The sequence below is a fragment of the Notechis scutatus genome, chromosome 1 (assembly GCF_049901735.1).
Source record: "Notechis scutatus isolate UNSWTSFEM ecotype Mainland chromosome 1, rNotScu1.2, whole genome shotgun sequence".
Lineage (NCBI taxonomy): Eukaryota > Metazoa > Chordata > Lepidosauria > Squamata > Elapidae > Notechis > Notechis scutatus.
Genome location: NC_142009.1, coordinates 184,214,497 through 184,241,412, shown reverse-complemented (window position 1 = coordinate 184,241,412; position 26,916 = coordinate 184,214,497). Strand labels below are relative to the sequence as shown.

The 26,916-nt window shown below is 42.8% G+C and overlaps 1 protein-coding gene and 1 pseudogene across 3 annotated transcripts in view; one reads left to right on the top strand and one right to left on the bottom strand.

Moving 5' to 3' along the window:
• PDE1A (phosphodiesterase 1A) overlaps positions 1-26,916 on the bottom strand; it is a 172,899-nt gene that overhangs the window by 69,617 nt on the left and 76,366 nt on the right. The gene's annotated exons all lie outside the window — the stretch shown is intronic.
• Positions 422-26,472, top strand: LOC148133125 (uncharacterized; annotated as a pseudogene).

Sequence of the window (26,916 nt, the reverse complement as noted above, 5' to 3'; positions counted from 1 at the left end):
CAAAGTCCCTGGTAGATCCAGGAGAAGCTCTTTTTGCCAGTGGCAAAGAGGCAGCCATTAAAGCTGCTGAAGTTGGGACAGCTCCGAAACGGAAGAGAACGGAAAGAGAAAGTGTGCCGGTTTGGTGAGAGAAAAAATTCTACAGGAACAAAATAGACCAATTGGAAATAGCTACTGAAATGATAAGCAACAGAGTGAAAAAGTCAAAAACTGGACATCACCTGGCAATGATCAACTGCATGGCTTTTGGCTCAAATACCTGACCAGACTGCATGGAAAAATGGCCGAACAATTCAATGAGATGCTGCAGACAGGAAACATCAGTGAATGGTTAACAGCTGGGAAAACCTACTTGATACAGAAGGATCCAGCAAAAGGGGCAACACCTGCAAATTACAGGCCAATAACATGTCTACCAACCATGTTCAAGCTGCTGACTGGCATCATAGCTGACAAGATCCAGGACTACCTAGAAGCAAATAACATCTTGCCAGTAGAGCAGAAAGGAAACAATTGAGGAAGCAGAGGCATAAAAGATCAGCTCCTGATTGACAAAATGATTCTAGAGAACTGCAAAAGCTGAAAAACAAATCTGCATACAACTTGGATTGACTACAAGAAAGCATTTGATTCACTACTGCACAGCTGGATCATCAAGTGCCTGGATGTCATCGGAATATGCAAGTGCATTGGTACTTTCACTGCAAATGCGATGAAGCACTGGAAAACAGAACTGTTTATTGGAAGTGAAAGCTACGGACTGGTAAACATCAAAAGAGGGATTTTCCAGGGTGATTCTTTGTCACCTCTGCTGTTCATCATCGCCATGGCCCCCGCTGTCAACCATTTTTACAGAAAACTAACCTGGTTTATCAAACTGCTAAAAATTCACAGAAAATCTCTCACCTGCTGTACATGGATGATCTGAAGTTATACGGAAAATCAGAAATTGAAATCCAGTCACTGACCAATACATTTTGAATTTTCAGCACTGACATCAGCATGGAGTTCAGCCTGGACAAACGCGCCACAATGGCACTGAAGAAAGAGAAGATCGTAGAAAGTGATGGAATTGAAATGCCCAATGGACAAACCATCAAGTGCCACCAACCCGAAGCCTACAAATACCTGGGCATACTGCAGCTGGACAATATCAAGCACGGGCAAGTGAAAAATGTGGTCAGCAAAGAATACACACAAAGGGTCAGAAAACTTCTAAAAAGCAAACTGAATGGCAGTAACACCATCAAGGCTATAAATACCTGGGCCATACCCGTCATCAGATATACTGCTGGGATCATAAACTGGACACAGGCAGAGCTGGACAGCTTGGATAGGAAAACAAGAAAACTGATGACCATACACTATGTGCTGTACTCACGTAGTGATGTCGACAGGCTATATTTGCCCAGAAAAGCAGGCGGCAGAGGACTTTTGCAAGTGAAGCAGACAGTCGAAGAAGAGAACCACGCTCTGGCAGATTATGTGAAAGACAGTGTTGAACCAGCTTTGATGGAGGTCAACAAGAGGAAGCTGCTCAAAGTGCAGCAAACCAAGAATCAATATAGGAAAACAGCGATGCAAATTCGGGCTGACAGCTGGTGTAACAAAGCACTGCATGGACAGTTCCTTGAAAAGATCCAAGGAAAAGTAGATAAGGAAAAGACCTGGTTATGGCTGACCAACGGAACACTGAAGAAAGAAACAGAAGGCCTGATTCTTGAAGCCCAAGAACAAGCCATCAGAACAAATGTAATCAAAGCCAGAATAGAAAAATCTGTTGATGACCCCCAAATGCAGACTCTGCAAAGAAGCGGATGAAACCATTGATCACATACTGAGCTGTTGCAAGACAATAGCTCAGACTGACTACAAACAACGTCACAACACAGTCGCTCAGATGATCCACTGGAACTTGTGTCACAACTACCATCTGCCTGTAGCAAAGAACTGGTGGGATCATAAGCCTGAAAAAGTGGTCAAAAATGAGCATGCAAAACTACTGTGGGACTTCCAAATACAGACTGATAAAGTTCTGGAACACAATACCCCGGATATCACGATTGTGGAGAAGAAAAAAGTGTGGTTCATTGACATTGCCATACCTGGTGACAGCAGAATCAATAAGAAACAACTTGAAAAAGTCACCAGATATCAGGACTTGAGAATTGAACTGCCGAGACTCTGGCATAAACCAGTGCAGGTGGTTCCAGTGGTACTCGGCACACCAAGTGCTGTGCCTAAAGACCTAGGCAAGCACTTAAAAACAATTGGTGCTGACAAGATCTTGCTCGCATAATCCACCGATACATCACGCAGTCCTAAACACTTGGTAAGTGTTCGACTAGTGATTTGTGATATGAAACCCAGCATGGTTATCTCGTTTGCTGTGTATACTGTCATTTTTGTATATAATAAAAATTACAGGCTCAAAAGGTGGACTTTATAGACAACTAGGTCTTTTTCTGCCATTAGTTTACTAGGTTCTATGTTTCTAATCAATGAGCTGTATCATGTGCTCCTCCATCATTTCCATCACACTTTCACTGGCAACTTTTATTTCCTCCATAAAAGGAGGAAACTGCTCCTTTTTCAAGATCCTTGCTGCCTACCTAAACAAGGGCTCTCCCATAAACTCTTTTCACTGGGAAGGATAATTTGCCTGATCACTGTTATTTCTGTCCATCATAGCACTAGGAAGGAAAGACAGCATGCTCTCTTGCCACTACCCGATGCAATGGAAGAGTGATCATTGTGCCTCCATGTTAACAGCTGCCCAAATGAAGAAAGACTTGCTGCTACATCCTCTTACTGATCCTGTTGCCTGCTAGAATACTGGTAGGCCCACATAGTCTCAGAAAATACTCCTCATCCATCAGATGAACAGACAGCAGAGGTTGTCAACGTATGAAGAAATGAATGGGGAGAAAGAAAGGTTGTAACATGGATTACTGTCATGTTGTTTTAGAGGTTCCTGAACAATCCAGGCTACAAGGAAAATTAATACCAGGACAGCACAATTTGGAGAGAGCTGTAGTCTGCACAGGGATGTTTGAGTGACAGGCTAAATGCTATGCTCTCCCATTAGTGATTGTGTGATTTCACTTAATTTACATCCCAGTGTGATGGAAACCATGTATGGTTAGTGTGATTGACTTCAAGTTATGTATTTGCTTTCAACTTCTGCCTATCAATAACTATCATTTGAGAGGTTTGGGGACGTTTCATCAAAGCTTTCAGGGGGGTTCGTGAAGACCTGGTTCATTGGGCCATCCTAATAAATTGTACTCAGGAGACAGACAAGATGGTACTTCTTCCACTCCATTCTTTCTCAGGTTATACTTTATAGTATAATCTGTATAAAGCATACAGAATTATACTTTTTATTTTAGACTGTGTGGCATACACACTTCAGTTTGTTCCTGTCTACCTGAGAGATGGCTGCCTCGCTTTCTCTAAAAGGAGAATTAACCTTGATGTAAAAAGAAGGAAGATAAGCATGGGAAGTTATTGTTCTTAAGGTTGTATATTGGGTTTTTTATTTTTTGTAAGCCACCTAGAGTCCCTGAATGTGAGTGGGTGGTCATATGATTTTTTTTTTAAACAAATGAACAAGCAAGCAAGCTACATTGTAGGTAGAAAGGAGTGGGAAACTACAACAATGTCTAATTTTCTAGATCTCATACTTGTTATCCATACTTGTTCTTCTCTTTCTTTCTGTCACTTCAGACAATATACCAAACAACAACAAAATCAGTTTTAAAGAAATGCGTTACCCCCTGTATGATACCATGTATTCTACCAAATTCCTGGAAGTTCCCTCTTGGGAACAGAAGCTGCATGCACTAAACAGTTTGTCAGGAAGAGGAAGAATCAATTATTTCCTTTTAAAACAATTCATCAGTTCCCAAGAGGCATAGTTGGAAAAGGTTCTTGGCCATGTACACCCACAAGCCAAGCAAGATTGCAGAATTCTCCTCCTACATCATCTCACCCATCACACCAACTAAGCTAGTGTTTCTCAAGCTTGGCCATTTGTACAGATGTATACAAGACTGACTGGAGAATCCTGGGAGTTGAAGTCTATACCTCTTCAAGTGGCGAAGCTTCAGAAATACTGAACTAAGCTATGGATTACATTCTTCTTATGCTGGAATGTATGGTATAATTTTTTTTCCCCCCCCCCCCCCCCCCCCCCCCCCCCCCCCCCCCCCCCCCCCCCCCCCCCCCCCCCCCCCCCCCCCCCCCCCCCCCCCCCCCCCCCCCCCCCCCCCCCCCCCCCCCCCCCCCCCCCCCCCCCCCCCCCCCCCCCCCCCCCCCCCCCCCCCCCCCCCCCCCCCCCCCCCCCCCCCCCCCCCCCCCCCCCCCCCCCCCCCCCCCCCCCCCCCCCCCCCCCCCCCCCCCCCCCCCCCCCCCCCCCCCCCCCCCCCCCCCCCCCCCCCCCCCCCCCCCCCCCCCCCCCCCCCCCCCCCCCCCCCCCCCCCCCCCCCCCCCCCCCCCCCCCCCCCCCCCCCCCCCCCCCCCCCCCCCCCCCCCCCCCCCCCCCCCCCCCCCCCCCCCCCCCCCCCCCCCCCCCCCCCCCCCCCCCCCCCCCCCCCCCCCCCCCCCCCCCCCCCCCCCCCCCCCCCCCCCCCCCCCCCCCCCCCCCCCCCCCCCCCCCCCCCCCCCCCCCCCCCCCCCCCCCCCCCCCCCCCCCCCCCCCCCCCCCCCCCCCCCCCCCCCCCCCCCCCCCCCCCCCCCCCCCCCCCCCCCCCCCCCCCCCCCCCCCCCCCCCCCCCCCCCCCCCCCCCCCCCCCCCCCCCCCCCCCCCCCCCCCCCCCCCCCCCCCCCCCCCCCCCCCCCCCCCCCCCCCCCCCCCCCCCCCCCCCCCCCCCCCCCCCCCCCCCCCCCCCCCCCCCCCCCCCCCCCCCCCCCCCCCCCCCCCCCCCCCCCCCCCCCCCCCCCCCCCCCCCCCCCCCCCCCCCCCCCCCCCCCCCCCCCCCCCCCCCCCCCCCCCCCCCCCCCCCCCCCCCCCCCCCCCCCCCCCCCCCCCCCCCCCCCCCCCCCCCCCCCCCCCCCCCCCCCCCCCCCCCCCCCCCCCCCCCCCCCCCCCCCCCCCCCCCCCCCCCCCCCCCCCCCCCCCCCCCCCCCCCCCCCCCCCCCCCCCCCCCCCCCCCCCCCCCCCCCCCCCCCCCCCCCCCCCCCCCCCCCCCCCCCCCCCCCCCCCCCCCCCCCCCCCCCCCCCCCCCCCCCCCCCCCCCCCCCCCCCCCCCCCCCCCCCCCCCCCCCCCCCCCCCCCCCCCCCCCCCCCCCCCCCCCCCCCCCCCCCCCCCCCCCCCCCCCCCCCCCCCCCCCCCCCCCCCCCCCCCCCCCCCCCCCCCCCCCCCCCCCCCCCCCCCCCCCCCCCCCCCCCCCCCCCCCCCCCCCCCCCCCCCCCCCCCCCCCCCCCCCCCCCCCCCCCCCCCCCCCCCCCCCCCCCCCCCCCCCCCCCCCCCCCCCCCCCCCCCCCCCCCCCCCCCCCCCCCCCCCCCCCCCCCCCCCCCCCCCCCCCCCCCCCCCCCCCCCCCCCCCCCCCCCCCCCCCCCCCCCCCCCCCCCCCCCCCCCCCCCCCCCCCCCCCCCCCCCCCCCCCCCCCCCCCCCCCCCCCCCCCCCCCCCCCCCCCCCCCCCCCCCCCCCCCCCCCCCCCCCCCCCCCCCCCCCCCCCCCCCCCCCCCCCCCCCCCCCCCCCCCCCCCCCCCCCCCCCCCCCCCCCCCCCCCCCCCCCCCCCCCCCCCCCCCCCCCCCCCCCCCCCCCCCCCCCCCCCCCCCCCCCCCCCCCCCCCCCCCCCCCCCCCCCCCCCCCCCCCCCCCCCCCCCCCCCCCCCCCCCCCCCCCCCCCCCCCCCCCCCCCCCCCCCCCCCCCCCCCCCCCCCCCCCCCCCCCCCCCCCCCCCCCAAACATTGTGTGGTATAAAACACATTATTGCTATCTTTCCGAGCTCAAGAGAGTTTAACAGTAAATAAAAAATAAAAAATCCAATGTAAAAAGAACCAAATATGCAAATGATAATCACACAGGCATAAGCATAACTGAACAAATATTGTATCACACCAGCTTCTGAGCAGAACTGAACCAACATTTCAACATACGATTAAAACTCCCAAAAAACCTGTGGGAAGAGATGTTAATAGGATCTTCCTGAATACGCAGAGTTAAAAACGTGATACATTTTATTGGTACATAAACGGAGAGAAAGCACTTTATGCCTAAATTATAGAAGATAGGGAAAAAAACCCTACATCTTTTCTTTCATAACCAGCTTCAGTACACATTTCTGTAGTGTTATTTGGTTGCTAGGCAACATGTATCCAGAACTGTCAATTCTGTCTCATCTGGCTGACCCGGCTATTCTATTTTTTAAGGCTATAGAGAGGAAACAACTCTGTATTTCCAAAGTCTTAGCTCACTGCCTTCTGGAGTAAGGGATTGAGAGAATGAAATCCACTTTCCAAGACAGTGCAGGATTTCCACAAATTCAGCTGGAATCCTTTAGAACACTTAAACTCCTTGCTCCTAGGATGCCTTTCCACTTTTAAAAAATGATGGAGGATCCCAAAAGAGTTTTTATTTGTATAGGTTATAAGTATTTCATATTATAAGGTTCCATATTAAAAATTAACAAGCACACATTTGTAGAATATCTGTTTATTGAATCATGTAAAAGTAACCCCTATTCTTTAGCAAATAGAATAATGAGAAGGGTGACAATTATCAACACATTATGATAAAATAAAATTGCAGAGATGACTGCTTCCAAAGTACATACTACCATGCCTGTGACCAGTTATTAAAAGGGGTGATGCTGTTTTGATAATGTCACATTTGTGAGGACTCCCAATGGGGCAGTCTAAACGAGGACTGCTTATGGAATTCCCTTTCTATTTTGATGTCAACTAAACAAACCATTTACCCTGATTTGATTGTATTTCATTCCAGGAGGAATCTCTGTGAAAAATGTGTTAATACTCTTTGTCTGTTACCCCTGAACATGACAATTGTTGCCCTTCCCACTAATGTCAAGAGCAGCAAAAGTAGAGATCAACACAGTGAGAGGCAGTCAGGAATTCATACCAGAAAAAGGTGTGCAGGCGATGGAGGCAGAAAAGAAAAGAGCCCCTATCCTTGATCCTTGCTCTCCCCACAACAACAGTATCAACAAAAACCCACTGCCCCTACCTTAGTATGAGGGTAACAGCTTTGCTGGCCTCATTTCTTGAGGTGTGGCAACACAACACTTTAAAGGCTGCAGTTTTCCTGTCTTAAAGATAGTTTGAAAGCACATTGCCAGGGTTATGAAGAGCCCATTACTAACCAAGAAATAAATGAATCAACTTTGAAGTACAGTGAATAACTCTATGAATGGCTGAACCTCTATTTCTTTCTTATCTATCTATCTATCTATCTATCTATCTATCTATCTATCTATCTATCTATCTATCTATCTATCTATCTATCTGTATCAATCATCTATCCCTCAAGTTAAAAGGTCTTGGTAAAGTATTTTTTTAAAACTTCCTGGAACTTTAATTCAAATAACATTCATGTTGAACATTATAGTAGTCAACGAAGTGTATTTATGCTGTATAAAAAAGTATAAAAAAGTTGTGGACGTACATCCACAAAATAGTGGGATTTTATGGAGCAAAATTTTGCCAATGAATGCAAGAAATACTGGACTAGGCAAAGCAGTTACTTCTACTACTGGGTTAGGAAAAGCAAACAAGTAAAAAAAACCTCCTAAATGTGTAGAAAGGGGTTTCTCCATTGGTATCCTACCCTTCTTTACTATATAAGGCAGGTTGTCAGTGCTGAGTTGACGTGTTCTCCACCCATTCCTGAATTGGCAGAAATTTAGGCTGGCATGAAACTAGCTGTCTCCATTGCTGATGCCAGTTCTGGCTCTACTGCTTCTTTCAAGTCACTGCTAGTCACTTGACTTTCCTCCAAGATAATGAGTGACAAAGCTTTTATATATCATGAGCTTGTCCTTGATTGGTGTCTGATTAAGAGGGAAAAGATTACTTTTAACATCAGTGCAGCTAAGGGTAACCTAAGTCTGTCTCACCTATTGGTTGATGACAAGATGAATGCAACATTATGAAGATGTAGCAGAAAACAAGATGTTCCAGAGCAAATGGAAAAGGGCCAAAGGTCAATGATAACTGACGGGAAACCTGTGGGGCTTTAAGCATTATTGGATTTCAACTAGCTACAATTTGTCTAGCTAGTCTGAGAACATTTACTGGGCCAGAAAGTGTTTGCACTCTGGTCTTTGAGATCCCCAAACTGTTTTCCAACAGAACTATATAATAACACTGGTTTTAACAATAACAGCATGGAATATTCTCAGTGAACTGTACACAGTAAGCAATCTTTTACCAGGTGAAAAAATAGATAGTTCTCAAAATTCTCTTTATGATCAAAACTGTTCAGTCCACTTTGCTACATAAGCCTGCAGTTTTTCATGTAGAACAGTGATTGTTCATGTAGAACCAAGATGTAATGGATATTAGAATTGTGCTAGGGAAAAAATGTGACCTTTCCGAATGCTTTCACTAGATAAAGAAGTAACTGATAATTCCATATTTTACTCCCATGTGTTCTGTAACGAGGCAGAGATCCGTTCAGTCATGGAATTAGTTCAATTTATTCTAGCAAAGTGTCTGCATTATTAAATGTATTTCATATTTTCAACCTACAACAATGAGAAAACCTCAAGGGATCTGGTGTACATATGTGTGAAAGAATAGAAGTCATAAAGGTTAGAAGAAACTGTTTTACAGTATTAATTGCTCCTCTAGGATGTTGTTTCTACAGATGGCTAATATGACACCAAAAAAGAATATTGTCTTATTGTCCCTTAGCAATTTCCATTTTTGTGTAAGACTCTCAACACATTATCTTTCATTCATTTAGGCAGTGGAACTAACTGAACAATTTTTGGCCAATTTTAGCTGTAAAGCCAGAGTACAAAATCAATTGATTCACTAAATGAGATTGCATTGCTAATAAATTTGTGCATCCTTATTGGAAAATGAAAAAAAACCCTGCAAGCTCTATTCTTATTTCCATGTTAGCCCTACAAGGCAGGCCAGACCAAGAAACAAAATACTCTGAATCAGGCCTAACTTTAGTGTAACATTTATAGTAAGAATAACAGATAACAGATATAGTAAGAATAACAGATAACAGACAATCAGAGTTGGAAGGGACCTTATAGGTCATCTAGTCCAACCCCCACCCAAGCAGGAAACCCTACACCATTTCTGACAAATGGCAGTCCAATCTCTTCTTGAAAGTCTCAAGTGATGATGCTCCCACAACTTCTGAGGGCAAGCTGTTCCACTGATTGATTGTTCTCACTGTCAGAAAGTTTCTCCTTATTTCCAGGTTAAATCTCTCCTTGTTCAGTTTCCATCCATTATTCCTTGTCTGGCCTTTGGTGCCTAGAACAGGATCCCAACGCCCGGGCGCATCCGGCGTCAGCTGCCGCCTCTTTATCACTTCGGTGGCGCACGAGGATTTCGGCCCTGGTTTTCCGGAAAAGCTCGCTCGCCCATCTTTGAAAAATTGCTTTTAAAAGATGGGGCCAGCAACCAGCCCCGGTAAGGCTTGTTCAGGTCCGGACCGCGTTGGGGACCCCTGCATTAGAAAATAGCTTGACCCCTTCCTCTCTATGGCAGCCCCTCAAATATTGGAAGACTGCTATCATGTCTCCCCTGGTCCTTCTCTTCACTAGACTAGTCATCCACAGTTCCTGCCACCGTTCTTCATATGTTTTAGTCTCCAGTGTCCTAATCATCCTGGTTGCTCTTCTCGGTACTTTTTCTAGAGTCTCAACATCTTTTTTATAATGTAGTGAACAAAACTGGATGCAGTACTCTAGGTGTGGTCTTACTAAGGCTTCATAGAGTGGTATTAGTACTTCCCTTGATCTTGATTGTATCCCTCTGTTAATGCAATTTAAGATTGCATTAGGTTTTTTTGGCGGCTGCTGGACACTGCTGGCTCATATTTAGCTGGTTGTCCACTAAGACTCCAAGATCCCTCTCACAGTTCCTGCTATTGAGCCTGGTTTCACCCAGTCTATATGTGTACTTTTGGTTTTTCTTGCCTAAGTGTAGGACTTTACTTTTCTCTATATTGAATTTCATTTTGTTAGATACAGCCAAGTGGTCTAGTCTGTCAATATGTTTCCTTGCAAGTCTGAATATGTTTCCTTCCTCCTTAGTTTATCTTCGTGTGAACTTCGGAGGGGCTTATCTGAAACATTTTGTCAAGTTTCTTGGAATGGGCTCAAGCCCCGCTTATCTGATCACAACCACCTCCCTACTCAAGACCGAACTTTGTTGCTGTGTCCACACAACACTGTTGATGCTTGCAGGGATCTCACACAAGCTGTCTCTGTGCTTATGTGGAAATGCTGCAAAGGCAGGTTTATAGTATGTTCTCACTGCTGTGAGGTGGAATGTCTCCCAATTGCAGCATCACCTACCTCTTCCTGCTTCTTTGCTCCTCAGAGTCACCTGAAGCCAAATCAACATGACAGTTTGCCCATCTTTCCCAGTTAGTGGGAAAGGCACCTGTGTTCCCCTCCTGATCTTTTCCTCTTCCTTGCTGCAAATCCCAACTGCACAAGGGAAGAACAAGCATCAGCTAGCAGAGGTTTTCAGTCTTCTGCATTGACCAGCAATAGAAGCATGTTTCAGCTCTATGGGGGAGTATAATACAATGAGGAATGCAGTTGCGAGACACTCATACACTGACATGAAAATGGGGCAAAGGCTAGGTTGTTGCCTCTGGAGGAATGCTCAGAAAATCCTGCTACTCTGGTTTTTTCTTGTCAGAAGATCAAAAGTGAATGCATTGCACTAAACAAAGAGAGAAGAAGCCATTCCTCTCCTGATATATCCAATAAAAGAAGGGCAGACAGACTTGCAACTCAAGAGTCAATGGAAGAACCTGGCTGGTGTATCAGAGAAGTTAAAACAGATATTTGGAAAACACCCATGTACCCGTGTTCTTCCAATCCACCAACACACTAAGACAGAGGCTTGTCTACTCTAAAGGTCATGCCATAACATAAGAAGAGTAGTGTATGCAGTCCAGTGCAGTGAGGGGTGTTCAGAGCTCCACACTGAAAAAACTCAGCAGCCTTTACACAAGAGGATGTGTCATAGGAGCCAGGAACACCACAGGACCAGAATCAGTAGAATACCTTCCCTTAAAAAGAAAAAGGAGACACTTTTCTTGAACCATAATGTTCACATTTTGAGCTGGCTTTCTTCAGGAAAGTCAACACATTCAAAATAACGAATGCAACTGGACGATTGAAGCCTTGTTCCTGTTTAACCAGGGTTGCATTTCCCACGTGCACGTTAAAAGGGGTAGGGATTCAGTTGCCCTGGAGGCACCACCATGTTGACACTATGGATTCTCTTTTCCGGATCCCCCTGATTAGACTTGCAGAGATGCAGAATTTTGAAAGAGCTGCAGTTTCCTGCTGTATCACACACTCTCAAGAGTACTTTTTGTTTTCCTTTCAAAATTCAGCATCTCCGCTCCCCAGAGAGAAGGGAGAAAAAACAATAATTGAAGAGGAGACTATCTGGGGACGGGAGAAAAAGTATATATACACACATTCACAGGTGTCTGTTTGGTGTATGGTTAAAGGCACTGAAATAGAAGCTAGAAGGACTGATTTCTAGCTCTCTCTTAGTTATAGAAGCTTGCTGGGTAGCATGGACTAATCACTAAACACAGAAGTTGAAATACATCTAGCTGCCCACTCTCACTAGATCAGCTTGGTTGATTATGACTTACAACCTTCAGTGAAGAGGTCTTCCTCCTGTAGTGGATTAATTTATCTTCATGCATGGCTTAGCATATGTTAACTGCAAGGTTAATTGACCATCATAACAAGGTTAGTTGAAGTTCCATCAAGCGTTTTTAGACACAATAGAAAACATCAGGCAGCCTTCACCACACAGAAAATTCATCAAAAGCAATCCAGGATTGATAACTGCTATGGCAGCATCTATTCACAGGTATCTAGAAACTAATTTAAACCCTTTAATTTAAAAATGGTTGATATATTAGACAAATTAACTTTCTTATATATAAAATGAGTATATAGTTAGTACAAGTCTGAGATATCAGTTTCCATTTTGTTTTTACTTCAAAGTATTAACAAACTGTCAACTTTACAGACAGTTTATTAATACTGGCAGGGTTTACTAACACTCTCTGAACTTTGCAGATTAGTCCAGTGTAACAATGAGCTTGACCTTCAACTTAAAAGTCTTGGACCAAAAATAGCACTCTTGTGCGAATGTGATAGGATCTGTACTCCAGCTCCATTTTGTAACAGCAAAAGCTTCGTGAATGAGTAGCGCATAGAACCCTGTTTTTTATCTTTCCCTAATCTATTATCTCTGCACCATTGGAAAAGCTGGCTAAAATAGTCTTTCAAAATATTATAAAAACAAATGACTCTCGAATATCTTGGAATTGTTCATTGTTAGGATAGCTTTTCCTACAGCCCTTCAAGTTACCATTATTCACAAGTTGTAAAGGAGTACGTTGGCATAATACCAAGGACCTTTCTCTTTTGAAATAAATCCAGGTGACTGAACACCAATCAGTAGGTTGGCCCTGGTCAGTAGTGGGATTCAAATATTTTTACTACCAGTTCTGTGGGTGTGGCTTGGTGGGCATGGTATGGTTTGGTGGGCGTGGCTTGGCTTGGCTGGCGTGGCAGGGGACGGAGACTGCAAAATCTCCATTCCCACTCCATTCCTGGGGAAAGGTTACTGCAAAATCCCATTCTCTCCCCACCCCACTAACCAGCTTTCCAGCTCTGTTCTCCTGTGCAGGGCAACAAAAGAAGACTCAACCAATCAGCTGGGACTCGGGAGACAGAGAATAGATGGGGGTGGGGCCAGTCAGAGGTGGTATTTGCCAGTTCTCTGAACTACTCAAAATTTCCGCTATCGGTTCTCCAGAACTGGTTAGAACCTGCTGAATACCACCTCTGGCCCTGGTTGTATGTAATGCTGGACAGAGGAAGCTTTGGGCATTATATTTTTAAAGACAACTTAGTTTTAAGTAAACTAAAGTAAACCAAAAGGAAAGGGGAAAAAACTAATTTATTTTACTTTTCCAACTTCCAAACTCCCATATATAGTGGAATTTTGGGTCCTATGAACAACTATAAAGCTAAACTCCCTTAGTATAATTTGCAACAAGAGAACCCTTGGAATAGAGCATAGAAGAAACAGTGAGTATCATTTTTTATAATTTTCTCTTGTTCTCTCAGATTCTATTGCTCATTAGTTATATAGGTTTGAACTGTATATGGCATAGTATATGACAGTGGTGGCTAACCTTTTTGGGCTCCCATGCCGAAAATTGCACACATGCCAGCACCCAGAAGGCAATGCCTGCAGGCTCCTCTCCCTGTGCGCACCATGCATCTCTATGCATGGGCACGTGATCCCCCGTGCACCACGTACCTCTGTGCATGTGCGTGAGATCCCCGCAATTTGTGCATCTCTGTGTGTGCGCATGCATCTCCCACGCAGCCCCGCACCCCACACATGCGCACCAGATACCCGACAATCAGCTGTTGGATGTGCGGCGCATGCGTATGTACAGTGGACCTCTTCCGGGCGACCTCTCACATGCTGGCAGAAGTGGCTCTGTGTGCCACTTCCGGCATGCGTGCCATAGGTTCCCCATCATGGGTATATGACATAGGACTTGGTTACTTCAAGGGCCATTTGCCTCCCATAACATCTGCCTGGATGATTTGATCCTGCAGTATTGCTATGCTCCAAGTTCCTTTGATTAAACAATGTAATCTACCCCCATCCTAAAAGCATGTCTTCTCTGTAACTACATCTGCTCTGTGCAATGAAATTCTCCTTGAGATCCAGATGGCCCCCACTCTGCTGTATTTAGAAAATATGAAGATCCGGGTTTTTGCCCAAGAGTGACAGCCCTCATTCCAACCTGCTTGCCATCTTTTTTTCCCCTTTATTTTTAATGTAATTTCTTGTAATTTCTTTGTTGGATTGTTGTGAGCTTCATTGAGAGTCAGGTGGCATACGTGTTTTAAAAATGTTATGGTTGGATTCAAGCCAGATGTTTAGACTAGATTAGGCATTTCTGTCCTGCTATTGAGTCTTTATAAAGGACCTGGGATAGGTAGGGAGTTGCTGTTTATCAATATTAAAGGTATCATTGCCGGAAATAAGCTGTTCCAATTAAACTGCTCTTTGCAATTGATTGATGGTGATATTGTCAGTGCCAGTTGTGTTCAAATAGTGCTCCAGATGTTTTAGAAATTGTCAACAGTGCCTATTTTTTATTGGTACTACTACTATCTTTGCTTTCTTTTGCCACAGTCATTCTACTTCTACTTAAATGTCTTCATATTTTGTGATTTTCTCCAGTTATTCCTCTCCTTTCTGCTGTCCAGGTACTGCAACTTCTGTAACCAGACTCTTATCAACAATGAGTGGGTAATCTACAGTTGGAATCACAACCTAAAACTGGTGGAAACTTAATAATTCAAGTCCTAACCAAGGACCTAAAATTTATTAAGATGGCATCTAAGGTTATACATAGTTCCAAGCAGGGTGCTCATTTCTTTTCTTCTTCCTTTCTTTTCTTTTCTTATTTTTTTGGGTAAAATTAGGATATTCAGGTCTGATAAATTCAATATTACCAGATATTTCAAAATATCAATCATAAGAAATAACACATTTCTTTTTCCATAAGAGTTCGACTTTGATCTGCAAGTCTTGATACTTTGTATTTTTTTTCAATCATAGCATTAACTGGAAAAGAAACATCAATGAACCCCATTTTTCCCCTTTCAATGGCTGTTATATAAGGCATATTATGAACAAGATGCCTGTCTAGTTCTTAATATTCCACAAGATCTTAACTTACTCATTCAAAACATTCTTAATTTGATAGTCCCAGGAGTTTTTATTACATTCAATCCAAACCTCTTGCAAAGTTATCAATTAATAATTCTGGCAACTCGGTCATGACATTGCTTGCAGTCAATTTGTAAAATTCTGCTACAACCACTGATCAAATGGTTAATTGTTTCATTGTTTTTACTACAAAGGATACGTGTTGAATTTTTCACCTTGCCAAGTTGGCAAAGCTTTTGTTCCTGAGCTGCTAAAATAAAGCCTTCAGTTTCTTTCTTTAATATTTCTGACCTTAATCAATTCCATATGGGATTGTTATCAGCTTTTCTTTCAAGTATTGACTGTGCATTGGCTTCTTCTTTCAATTAACAAATTAGTTTTCAGTTGTTTCTTTTCTATATTCAGCCTTCACTTTTGTTGTTTTAAAGAGCTTTCCTTGATTGACTGTCTTCAGTAAGAGTTCTTGACTGTCTTCCAGTTTGTTTCATCTGTAGGAGGCCTTTGCCTGCTTGAACTCTGGACAAATACAGCCAATCAATATCACTTTTTGGGTGCAAAGTGTGGTGCACGGTTAATAGTTTTGTTGTCTTCTGATTCAAATTATCAAATTCCATCTGGGTCCAGTCAATAATTTATGCTATATATCAAATAACAGGGACTGTGCAGGTATTAATTGCTTTAATTATGCTTCCACAATTAATAGCAATAGCACTTAAGACTTATATACCACTTTGCAGTGCTTTATAGCCCTTTCCAAGCTGTTTACAGAGTCAGCCTATTGTTCCCAACAATTTAGGACTTCATTTTACTGACCTCAGAAGGATGGATCAACCCTGAGCCTGGTGAGATTTGAACTGCCAAATTACAGGCCTCCGGCAGTCAGCAAAAGTAACCTGCAGTACTGCCCTCTAACTACTGCACCATCATGGCTCATTAAGCTTTGATTTCAAAATTTTCCAAACTCTTTTAATATATTTTGTAGGTGTATTTTAATTGCTTAATTATTATACATTTATTGTAATATTTTACATATTTATTTACATTACCTATATAGTTATTACAACAATAATAATTTTCTGCTGTGAAAATACACAGAGAAGGGACATATTTGTGGATGTGCTAAACGCAACTCTTCATCCTGATCTTTCTGTGTGACTACGGTAGGCCTCAAAGTTAATGATAGCTATGTATCTACTCCCCTATCCTCATTTAGCAGATCAGTTCCATTCCAGCAATTTTGTCATTAAGCAAAATAATTGCTAAGCAAAAACGTGTGTGTGTGTGTGTGTGTGTATGTGTGTATATGAGGGAGGGAGGGAGGGAGAGAATTGCTGGTTCTTGCTGTCTCATTCAGGTATATAGATCTCTTTAAAGTGTCCTGTGCCTGACCCCTTTTTCCCCCTGTTTTTTTTCCTTCCTCTCAGAGTGAAGAGATTGCTTAAATAAGCTATTTCTTCCCAAACTGCTTTTCTCCAAAGCACTGTGCTCCCCTGGAAAGCACTAATTGCAAATTAACAAGTTCAACTCTGTGACCCTAGTTAGTGGACCAAAACCCTCCAGCCCCTCAGGTTTCTACCTGAAGCCGACTAAACTTTAAGCAGTTTCTCATCAAAGAGTTTCCTGTATAGAAACAAGTCCTTTCTATACAAGAAACTCTTGTTTCTTGTATAGAAATTTAGTCCTCCAGCTACAACCACAATTGAGCCTGACTTCCTGTAGTGTGTTAGGGGAAGATGGGTTTTTTTAAAAAAATTATTACAAGCAATCTTCAACTTACAAGCATTCATTTAGTGACAATTTGAAATTACAAAGGCACTGCAAAAAGTGACCTATCATCATTTTTTCACACTTACAATTGTTGTAGCATCCCCGTGGTCACATGATCAAAATTTGAGCGCTTGGCTACTGGCATGTCTTTATGACAGCTGCAGTGCCCTGGGGTCACGTGATCTTCTTTTGTGACCTTCTGACAAGCAAAGTCAATGGGGAAGCCAGATTCATTTAACAACCATCTTACTCACCTCACAACTGCAATGGTTCCCTTAATAACTGGGGCAAGAAAGGTCATAAAATGGGGCAAAACTCACTCAATAATGATCTTGCTTACCAACAGAAGTTTTGGACTCAACCATGGTCATAACAAGGTGATTTTGTTATATTGTACTTTATTAATGTACTTGATTCTTTTTGTTAGTTTTTATTGTTTTAAATGTGGTTTTATATTCCGTAAGCCGCCTTGAGTCACCATGGGAGAATAGGTGGCAATATAAATTCAATATATAAATAAATAAATTGAGTTCTACCTGCATAGTACAATTTACTACCGATGTGTTCGTGAATGGTTGCTAACTGAGGTGGTTGATAAAAGAGGAGTGGCTTTACTGAAGAGGATGACGCATTTGCATGAGGACATAAGACAGAGAGAACAAGAAATGTGACAGGAGAATGAAAGAGGAGTGGTTGAACCAGATCTTGTCCACATTCTTCCTTCAGGTATTTGTTAGTGACTGGAGATATCCTGCAAGATTGAATTAGAGGCGCCACCCAGGGGTGGAATTCTACTGATTTGGACTGGTTCGGGTGAACTGGATGTTAAATTTGGATCTGGTTCACTAAACCAGTATTTGAACCGACTGGCTGGCCCCGCCCACCCTGCCCCTCCCCTCCCAGAGGTCTCCACGCGTTCCATATTCGATACAGGTAACTGCAGGGTACACTTGGAGGCTCTGGAGAGGGAAAAATGGGCCTTCCGGAAGTCCCAAAATGGGCCTGTTTCTGTCTGCTGGAGGGGCTCCAGAGCCCAAGGATAGGCCATTTTCATCCTCCCATAGGCCTGAGGGAAGCCTCTGGACCCTTGGAGAGTTCTGGCAGGCCACACCCACCCAGTAACTGGGCAGCGAACCGGTTGCTGGGATTTTTGAATCCCACCCCTGGCGCCACCTACTGTATTCAGTTCTCTAAACCAAATGCTAACAATTAACTTCTGAAGAGGGACTAATAAGTTGTAATTATTGCAATGTATCAATAATTAGGCCCTGAATGAAAGAAAGCTCTCTATCTTGCTGCAATCTCCTTTTTTTCTCTCCTGCATTATCTGAGAGCACAAGGAATTTGCGGTGCTTTTAAAATAATCCACAGTATCCTTACCGGTACTTTTTGGATAGGAATCCCAAAGCAAAGGTAGGGTTAGGGACAATGAAAAGATTTAATTTTAAAAGATTCTTAAGAATGAAAAATGTTATGCAACTGTAGACCAATGTTATTTTCAGAATCAGAATTATTGGGGGAGCAGCAAATGCCCTTCCCCTATATTTCCCATACGTAGTACTGGAAAACAATCAAGCAGTCCATACCTGAGCCACAAAATCTAATCAAATGTCTTTTCTTCTGAAAACATAATTACAAAATTAAAGAAATCACCATTTCTAACCTTCACCCATACTCAAAGATAGCATGATTGCCCTAACATTGTCCCCATGACTATGTCTTTTTAAACCTAGAATAGAGAATAACAGCATTGGAGGTCTTCTAGTCTAACCCCCTGCTCTGCAGGAAAAACTATACCACTTCAGACAAATTGTTGTCCAATCTCTTCTTAAAAACTTCCAGTATTTACAACATCTGGAGGCCAGTTTTTCCACTGATTAGTTGTTCTGTCAGGAAATTTCTCCTTAGTTCTTGGTTGCTTCTCTCCCCGATTAGTTTCTGTTATTGCTTCTTCTCCTCCCATCAGGTGCTTTAGTGAACCAGTTGTCTCCCTCTTCTCTCTGGCAATTCCTTAGATATTAAAACATTGCTATCATGTCACACTAGTCCTTCTTTTCATTAAACTGGAGATCTTTATCATTTTTGTTTAGTTGTCTAGTCATTACTCCATTCTATTAAACTGGTTTTTCAGAATGTCGTTCATTCAGTCTAGGTCAAATTATATGTATGTTTGTTTATGCTCATAAATACTTTATCGTATTTTAGGAAACTTTGTTTAGATATGTTTCCTGGGCCAAAACACAAATTCCTATTTCACAAGCACTAACACTGTTGAGTAGACATAAAATTATCTTGAAAGAGTCTGGGAAATTAGCCATGTTTGCATTTTGTCATTACGAGAGAAATAAAGGGAGAAAGGAAGAAAGAAAGGGATAATTCATTTGTTATACCATTATCCTTGTTGCTTTGAGATCAATTAAATAGTAAATAATAAATAGTATTTTAAAGCAAGACATATGGGATTTTTATCTGCTTATTTTAATTCTGGGACTTCTCATCAACTGAAATGAACACCATTCTGGAACAATGTGATTCATTTACACTCAAAAAATGGAGGTATTTCTCTTCAAACTGAAAATTTGCATTGAATGTTTACCAAACCATGAAAGAAATTTTTTTAAAAAAAGGAAGAAAAGATCCCAAGGCCTTTTCAAAAAGGGCCAGCGTGTCAGTATGTATTTAGGCATTTTTCCATTAATACATCTGGAGAATGTCAGTTTCCAACTTTTTTTTCTTTCTTTCCTAAAAAAATAAAATAAATTGGCATTGCTCCTGTACCTTGAAAAGCAGCCCACTGCAAAAAGTTTTAGCAAAGGAAGCTATTCCTGGCATGCAGACAAACGGACAGAAAAAGCTTTCCCTATCTGTGTATCAGGCTATTAAAACACAAGGAAAGTACATGCACAATAAACCTTCCCAAAGAGAAGTAATGGCATGGATGTTTTATTTCAAAATATGTAAGGTTGTTCTTTAACTGATACTCAAGGGGCCTAATACTAAAGAGTTTCCACACCTATCACTGACTTTCCCAGGAACTCTAATACACATGAAGATGTACACACCTATACATATAACGGATATCCTTGGTAATAGGTTTCTAAATGTGTGTATGTGTGCCTGTATGCATTCTGTTGTATGTTTTATGAGCATTTAACCTTCTGAGGTGTGTGTGTGTGTGTGTGTGTGTGTGTGCAGATGATAGATGAGAGGGGGGAAGGGTCCCATCAAGGTGGTCAAGGAATGGGGAAGGACACATTTAAATTCTACCCTTCATCAACATTTTGATTGTGATCCCCATACAATTTTCTACTTTTTAAGAAATTACCAAAGTGAGAGCAAATTGCATAGGTGGTACCGCACACTGTTTGGGTCTCCATCTTAGTATCTCAGTTTGCTTCAGTCATGAGATTTTGAGCCACAAATGTGACCAGCTTTTGAATTTCAGCATAAGAAATATCTCACCTTTAGTTCCATGCTTTTTGCTTGACATGCTCAGTACTGGCATTTTTTATCTCCGAGTAGTCTGTGTGAAGATTGCCACAAAACAGATCCTCATTCCAGCATTTAATACATCACTGTACTAGAATACTATTCCAAGCCTCATTCTTTGAGCTTGGTCATACTTATCTAAAGCTGCAACCTATTGGATGCTTATTCAATTGTAAGCTTTGCTGAAATCTAAATAGTGTCCCCACCACTCGACCCCTGGGTAAATATGAATAAGACAGAGAGCCTCTATCAGTTCTTGCTCTCTCTGCTCTTTTCCTGAAATCATGTAAAAATGATTAAGTAAGAAAAGATAAAACACATCTAGGCTTTCTGTTCTTTAAATCCACTTCCCTTAATATTTTATCCGTATATTTATGAAGAGGTATATTTATGAATAATGAACCCTTGTATTCTTTCTTCTCACTCCCTGGGCCACCAAGAAATAATAGCACAGTAACGTCACACCCTTAGTCAGATTCCAATTATTAATGCAAATGCTGGCCAGTATTAAACAAAAGTAGCTGTTTTTCTCCTGGAGGCAGAGAATTGCTCAAAATAGGACACATACACAACACAACACACACACACACACACACACACACATGGATGCACATGCACCCTGATATGGAAATGATTTACCAGCCCTGTTGCGCATGTTAATTCAAGTACTTAACATTTTCTAGAAGGCTTTTTTAAAAAGGAGATGAAGCTGGTTTTATTAGCAAGGGTTGATTAAATGATTAACTGGGTTAAATGTAATACCATAATATACTTTCTTGACCCTTTTTTTCTTTCAGCTTGCCTCTCAGACAAGGTTGTGTTAAAGTGACACACAAAAATTAATCAAATCCCAATGGTTTTTAAAGCCTTACAACCGAAGGCCTCTTATCGGCATCATTGTACATGAGGCTAAGTTCACCTGAGCCATCAGGAAACTGAAGTTGAAATAGTACCCATGATGTGGAGCTGCTTCTACCATCTACAAAGTCCCATGACCAAGACTTTAAATTCTAACTTGGAGAATCCCTTGCCAACAGTTCCTATCCCAAACACGAAATCCTTTAATATAGTAAATATGCCAAGGATGGACAAATCCATATTTCTTTTATCCTTTTTTAAAACTCATATACCAGGCAAAGCGATCAAAGGCTTTGAGGGCCTGCCTAGAAATGCTATATGATTCCAAACTTTTGTAATTGTTGGTCTGTAATTGTTCGATGGTGCAATAAAATATCTTAAGTCAGCCCCAGATTTCTTGTTAAAACTTTGAATTTCTCCAGGGGGGGTTACTGGAATAAGCCAAGTACAGCTCTGTGACAGATTTCTACTTCTATCTATGAAGTGACTTGGGTTAGCTTACCTAATGGTGTGCAAACTCAGAATAAAGGTTATAGTTAAACAGTAATTAACCCTCCAGGAATTAAGAAGGGAAAATTAAAGTGGGGAAAAAATGTCTCTCCTAATGATATATTGTTTTCACACAAGTTCCATAAGACATGAATTGTGAACAATGATTCTCTGGTCTCAGTTTGGCCATTTGTTGTTTACTATCTGTTAAAATTTTCAGGGTAACATCTGATTTGAAATACTCAAAGCAAACATGAATAAATAAAATATTAAATAAAATTGTATATTCCCTAGGCCCACCCCCTCTTCATCCTAGGGCACACAGAGAGGAACGGAGAAGGGAGCAAGGTGACTTGTGTGGCTTATGGGGAGGAAAGGGCCCTGTTTCCCTTCATTAGCTGCAGCTGGGAACACAGTATTTAAAAAGGCAAGTTGCACACAGCAAGTTGTTGGGAGCAAATCGTGAATTATCTGGTATCGTCAAGGCTTATCTGTGTTCCTGGCGTCTTCCCAACTGTGTTTGCTTTCAAGACTGCAATTCTTTCTCCTGCCCTGTCAAGTTAGTTACTGCAGTGTGGTTTGTTTGGATTTTTTGTTATAGTTTGTATGTACTTTGTTTTCGGACTGAATTGCCTCCCCTTAAAGGCTGTTCCTGGGAGAGTTTTTCTCCAGCTGAAGGTTACCTGGACATTGGGGGCAAAGTTGGAGATAATAAAGGGACTCTCCTTGCTTATTTGACTGTGTTGCCTTTGTGCCACGCCCCGGCTCATCACAGTGTCCTTAGGAGTGACAAATATCTGAAATTCTTTATAGTTAATATTAATATGAAAATATAAGCTACTTGCTCTGAAAGAAAAAAAGCACAACTAGTATTGTTGCCAAAATATTATGTTTAGATCACAGAGATGTTTCAAATACCAAATCAATGACAAAATTTATCATCCAATCTTGATTTAGTCCTTCATTCTCTCTATCTCACTAGTACAGTATATACAGCAACATGAAAACTGGACAGAGATATTCATAAGGCAAGTTTTCTGGGAATATCTATGTCTACTGGGAAAGACTACAACCAAAATATTCACAAAGGAGGGAAGATGGAAGGAAGGAAGGAAGGAAGGAAGGAAGGAAGGAAGGAAGGAAGGAAGGAAGGAAGGAAGGAAGGAAGGAAGGAAGGAAGGAAGGAAACTCTATTGCCAACTTCCTTAAATTGGCATCCTCCAGATGTGCTGGACTCCCATTGCTCAGACAGTATAACTGGGTTGACTTTACCATTTCTTTTATGTTCTGCTAATACCATATTTTTTATAAAACTTTTCAATGAATTCCCAATATTCTTTAAATATTGTTTAAAAAGCATAAACTGTACTTAAATAGCAGGTCTGAAAGGTAATTTCTACTATTGCTAAGGTTATTGACACTTATTGACACTTTTTAATTAATATTTGTGCCTTCAAGTCAGTCTTCACTCCCGGAAACTGTCTGGACCAGGTCCTGCAATTTTCTTGTCAACGCTTCAGAGATGTCTATGGAGTTTCTCAGTCATCCAGAACTGAAGAAGCTTCTTGGATGAGAAGCAAAATGTCTTCAAGGAAGAACAAAGTCTAGTTGCCTCTTGAAGAAGCACCTTTGAGACTTCAGAGATGGTTTACCCTTGCCAGCTTCCTAGAACAAAGAGAGTATGACTGGCCCATTGTCAAGTAACTGGCTTTATGCCTAAGGCAAGAAATCACAGTCTCCCAATTTCTAGCCCGGTGCCTTAACCACTACACTAAACTGGGTCATTATTGACCTATTAAATCCCTTAAAACAATGCTTCTTTCTTACCAAGACTATATTTCTTGGTATTCATTCTATTTTGCAAGCACTGTTTATTTATTTTACTTATTGCAGAATACCTTATGACACCAGACTTGAAATTCTAAACCTAGATAACCTAGAAGTACGCCGCCTTCGGTCCAATCTAAGTATAGTACATAAAATTATATATTGCAATGTCCTACCAGTCAATGAATACTTCAGCTTCAACCATAACAATACAAGAGCACACAATAGACACAAAGTCAAGGTAAACCGCACCAAACTTGATTGCAGGAAATACGACTTCAGCAACAGAGTGGTCAATGTCTGGAATACTCTATCTGACTCTGTGGTTTCTTCCCCAAACCCCCAAAACTTTAACCTTAGACTGTCTACTATTGACCTCACCCCTTTCCTAAGAGGTCTGTAGGGGGCATGCATAAGTGCACCAGCGTGCCTACAGTCCCTGTCCTACTGTTTCTTTTTATTTTTCTTATATGTATCCATTTCATGTATTCATAACTATGTTTATACTTATACCTGTTATCTTATAATCGTTTGACTAAATAAATAATAAATAAATACTTAATACCAAATTTTTCTCCCAGCAAAAGTCATACAAACTCCATTGATTTCAGTTGACATTTTTAAGTCATAAAATATTGCTCAAATTTAGCTTTACAGAATTTTACAAAATGGCTAACCATATTCATTATCATGTATTATCCTGTTATTGACATTAACTTGGTCAAATTTATTGTAGATCATCATACAGTGTAAGCATTAGAAAATCTTTCTGGAGTATGTTAATCTTTTTGAACAATCTGAATAAGAGCTCTTAAAAAATAAGTCAAGAAGAATACATAGCACAGTAGCGTCTGATAATTTTGTCAAAGGTCATAAGGCTTACAGTTAATCTTTTGAGAGATAAAATTTAAGTTTCAGAATTAGCCAGAAAATGTTGAATTACTTTGTGGAGAATGAATGAACGAATGAATGCTCTTTACAGTAATCTGAGTTATGGGAGATCTCCTGTTTGAGACACAATATAATCATTTGTTTCCTAAAACATTTCAAATCAAATTCAAAGATCTGTTTTACAAGAATCTAATTTGATCATAACAACTTCTTAGCAGATATAAGCCAAGAGCTGAGCCACCACCTTTCAATAATGCAATGGCTAGACCTGTAGTAATATTCTAATGTAACATTCTCTCTACCAAGAGAAAACTGAAAACTTTATTTATTTGATTCTATTAACTCTTATACTAATATTATATACAGTAAATTGGAGGAATATGCTCACAAAGTCTGGATACATTATAAACTGTTGTGAATAGAAACTTTTTTATTTTATAGAAAATTTTATATTAATAAAATCTACATAATCTAGATAATTTTATGTTAAATTCCATGGGGGAATTTTATTGAAGGTGTTTTGCCACCAATGAGAAAAGTAAAACAAAACATTTAGTGATTTGCAGACACCTGGCATGATTTCAACTCACACAAGGAAACAGGCCGAGATATCTGCCCAATGCTCTGTATGAACTGAGAAGATAATCCAGCCAGCAGACAAGTCAAGGAAATGGTTCAAGTTAATGTGCTACGGCCTTATGCCTTTAGGAATGAAGACTAAAGAAAAAGAAAATCACTCTACTTTTAGAGCTGAGCTTTAGGCTAAATTTTTACGCTTAGTAGTTTGAAGATGTTATGGTAGCTTCAGATAAAGCGATAAGCTGCAGTATAAGCTTGTGAACAATGAGTCACAATTTAAGCAGGATGTAGCACATTAACACAAAATGTTAGCAGAATAACACAAAGTAAAGCACAGTAAGGTATGAGGAATGTCACAGACTGACCAAAAGGTATATATCTCCAAGGACAATTTCTGACCATGCAAGTAATGTTATTCTATTAATAGCATCTTACATGTAGAAATGTAACATCCACAAGAGTAGTAATGGCATATACAATGGTGGGGATGAAATACCATCACCCAATGTTGTATTGGATCTCGCATTGAGTTGGGTGCCAAACAAATTTAATAAAATAAAATAGAATAAAATGCAGAAGGCAGGAGAAAACCACTATACTACATTTTCCCAGGCAACTCTTCAATGGCTGAAAATAAGGATCCAATTATTTTCAGTCCCTGGCAGACTGTAGATGGTCAAGAGAATGCAGAAAATCTTCTGTGAGCCCTGAAGATTGCAACCTGGAATGTTAAAACATTATATGGAAGGCATGAATATGGAAAGAGATGGCCAAATTGCAAACAGTTACCCTAGGAACAAGTGAAACATATTTGAGAGGATGGGAGCAAATAGTTATGATGAATGGTGGTGATGGTAGAACATACTATTCTGGAAATAATAATAATTGCACAACAAAATCACACAAACTGATTATAAACAGTGACATAACCAAGTCACCAAATGATTCATATGCCAGTACTGAAAAATTGGTGAGAACAATTTTTTTTAAAAGTAAGAGAAAATGAGCAGGTTAAAATATTATGGGATTTCCAAATTCAAATGGATAAAGTATTGGCTCATCACACACCAGATTTAACTGTAGTTGAAAAGAAGAAATTGTGGATAGCTTATGTGGCAATAACAGAAGACTGTAGAATAGAAGATAAAATGTTGGAGAAGATCACAAAATATCAAGATCTGAAAAACTGAAATGGAAAGATTATGGCATAAACCAGCTGTTGTAGTCCCAGTGGATACCACAACAAAAAATCTTGGATGGTACTTAGAAAATCTGTACATTGACAAAAATTTCTATCTATCAATTGCAAAAGGCCATGCTGCTTGGATCTGCACATATACGACACTCTAGATTATTGGGAAGAATTCAGAGTGAATGAGGGCCAATACTGGCTACTAGGATTTCACAATAAACAATCCTACTTGGAATTGCCTATACAGGTAGTTCTCCTTGAGTTACGACCACAATCAAGCCCAAAAATTATGTTGCTAAGTGAAACATTTGTTAAATGAATTTGCCCCATTTTGAGGCTTTTCTTGCCACGGTTATTAAGCAAATCATTGCATTTGTTGAGTTATAGTGACAAGGGTTGTTAAATAAACCTGGCTCCCCCATCGACTTTGCTTGTCAGAAGGTCACAGAAGCTGATCCTGTGACCCCATAACACTGCAACCATCATAAATATATGAACCAGTTGCCAAGCATCTGAATTTTGATCATGTGACCATGGGGATGCCACAATGGTTGTGTGAAAAATGGTCATAAATCACTTTTTTCAGTGCCATTGTAACTTTGAATGGTCACTAAATGAACTGTTGTGAATTGAAGACTACCTGTAATCCAGTGGCTGTTTAATCTCTTTTCCAAAGCCTCCAGTGATAGAGTAGCCACAACTTCTGAAGGCAAGCCATTCCATTAATTGATTGCTCTCACCGTTACAAAATTTCTCTTTAATTCTAAGTTACTTCTCTCTTTGATTAGTTTCCATCCATTGTTTCTTGTCTTGCTTTCTGGTGCTCTGGAAAGCACCAGAAAGAATGCATTATGTAC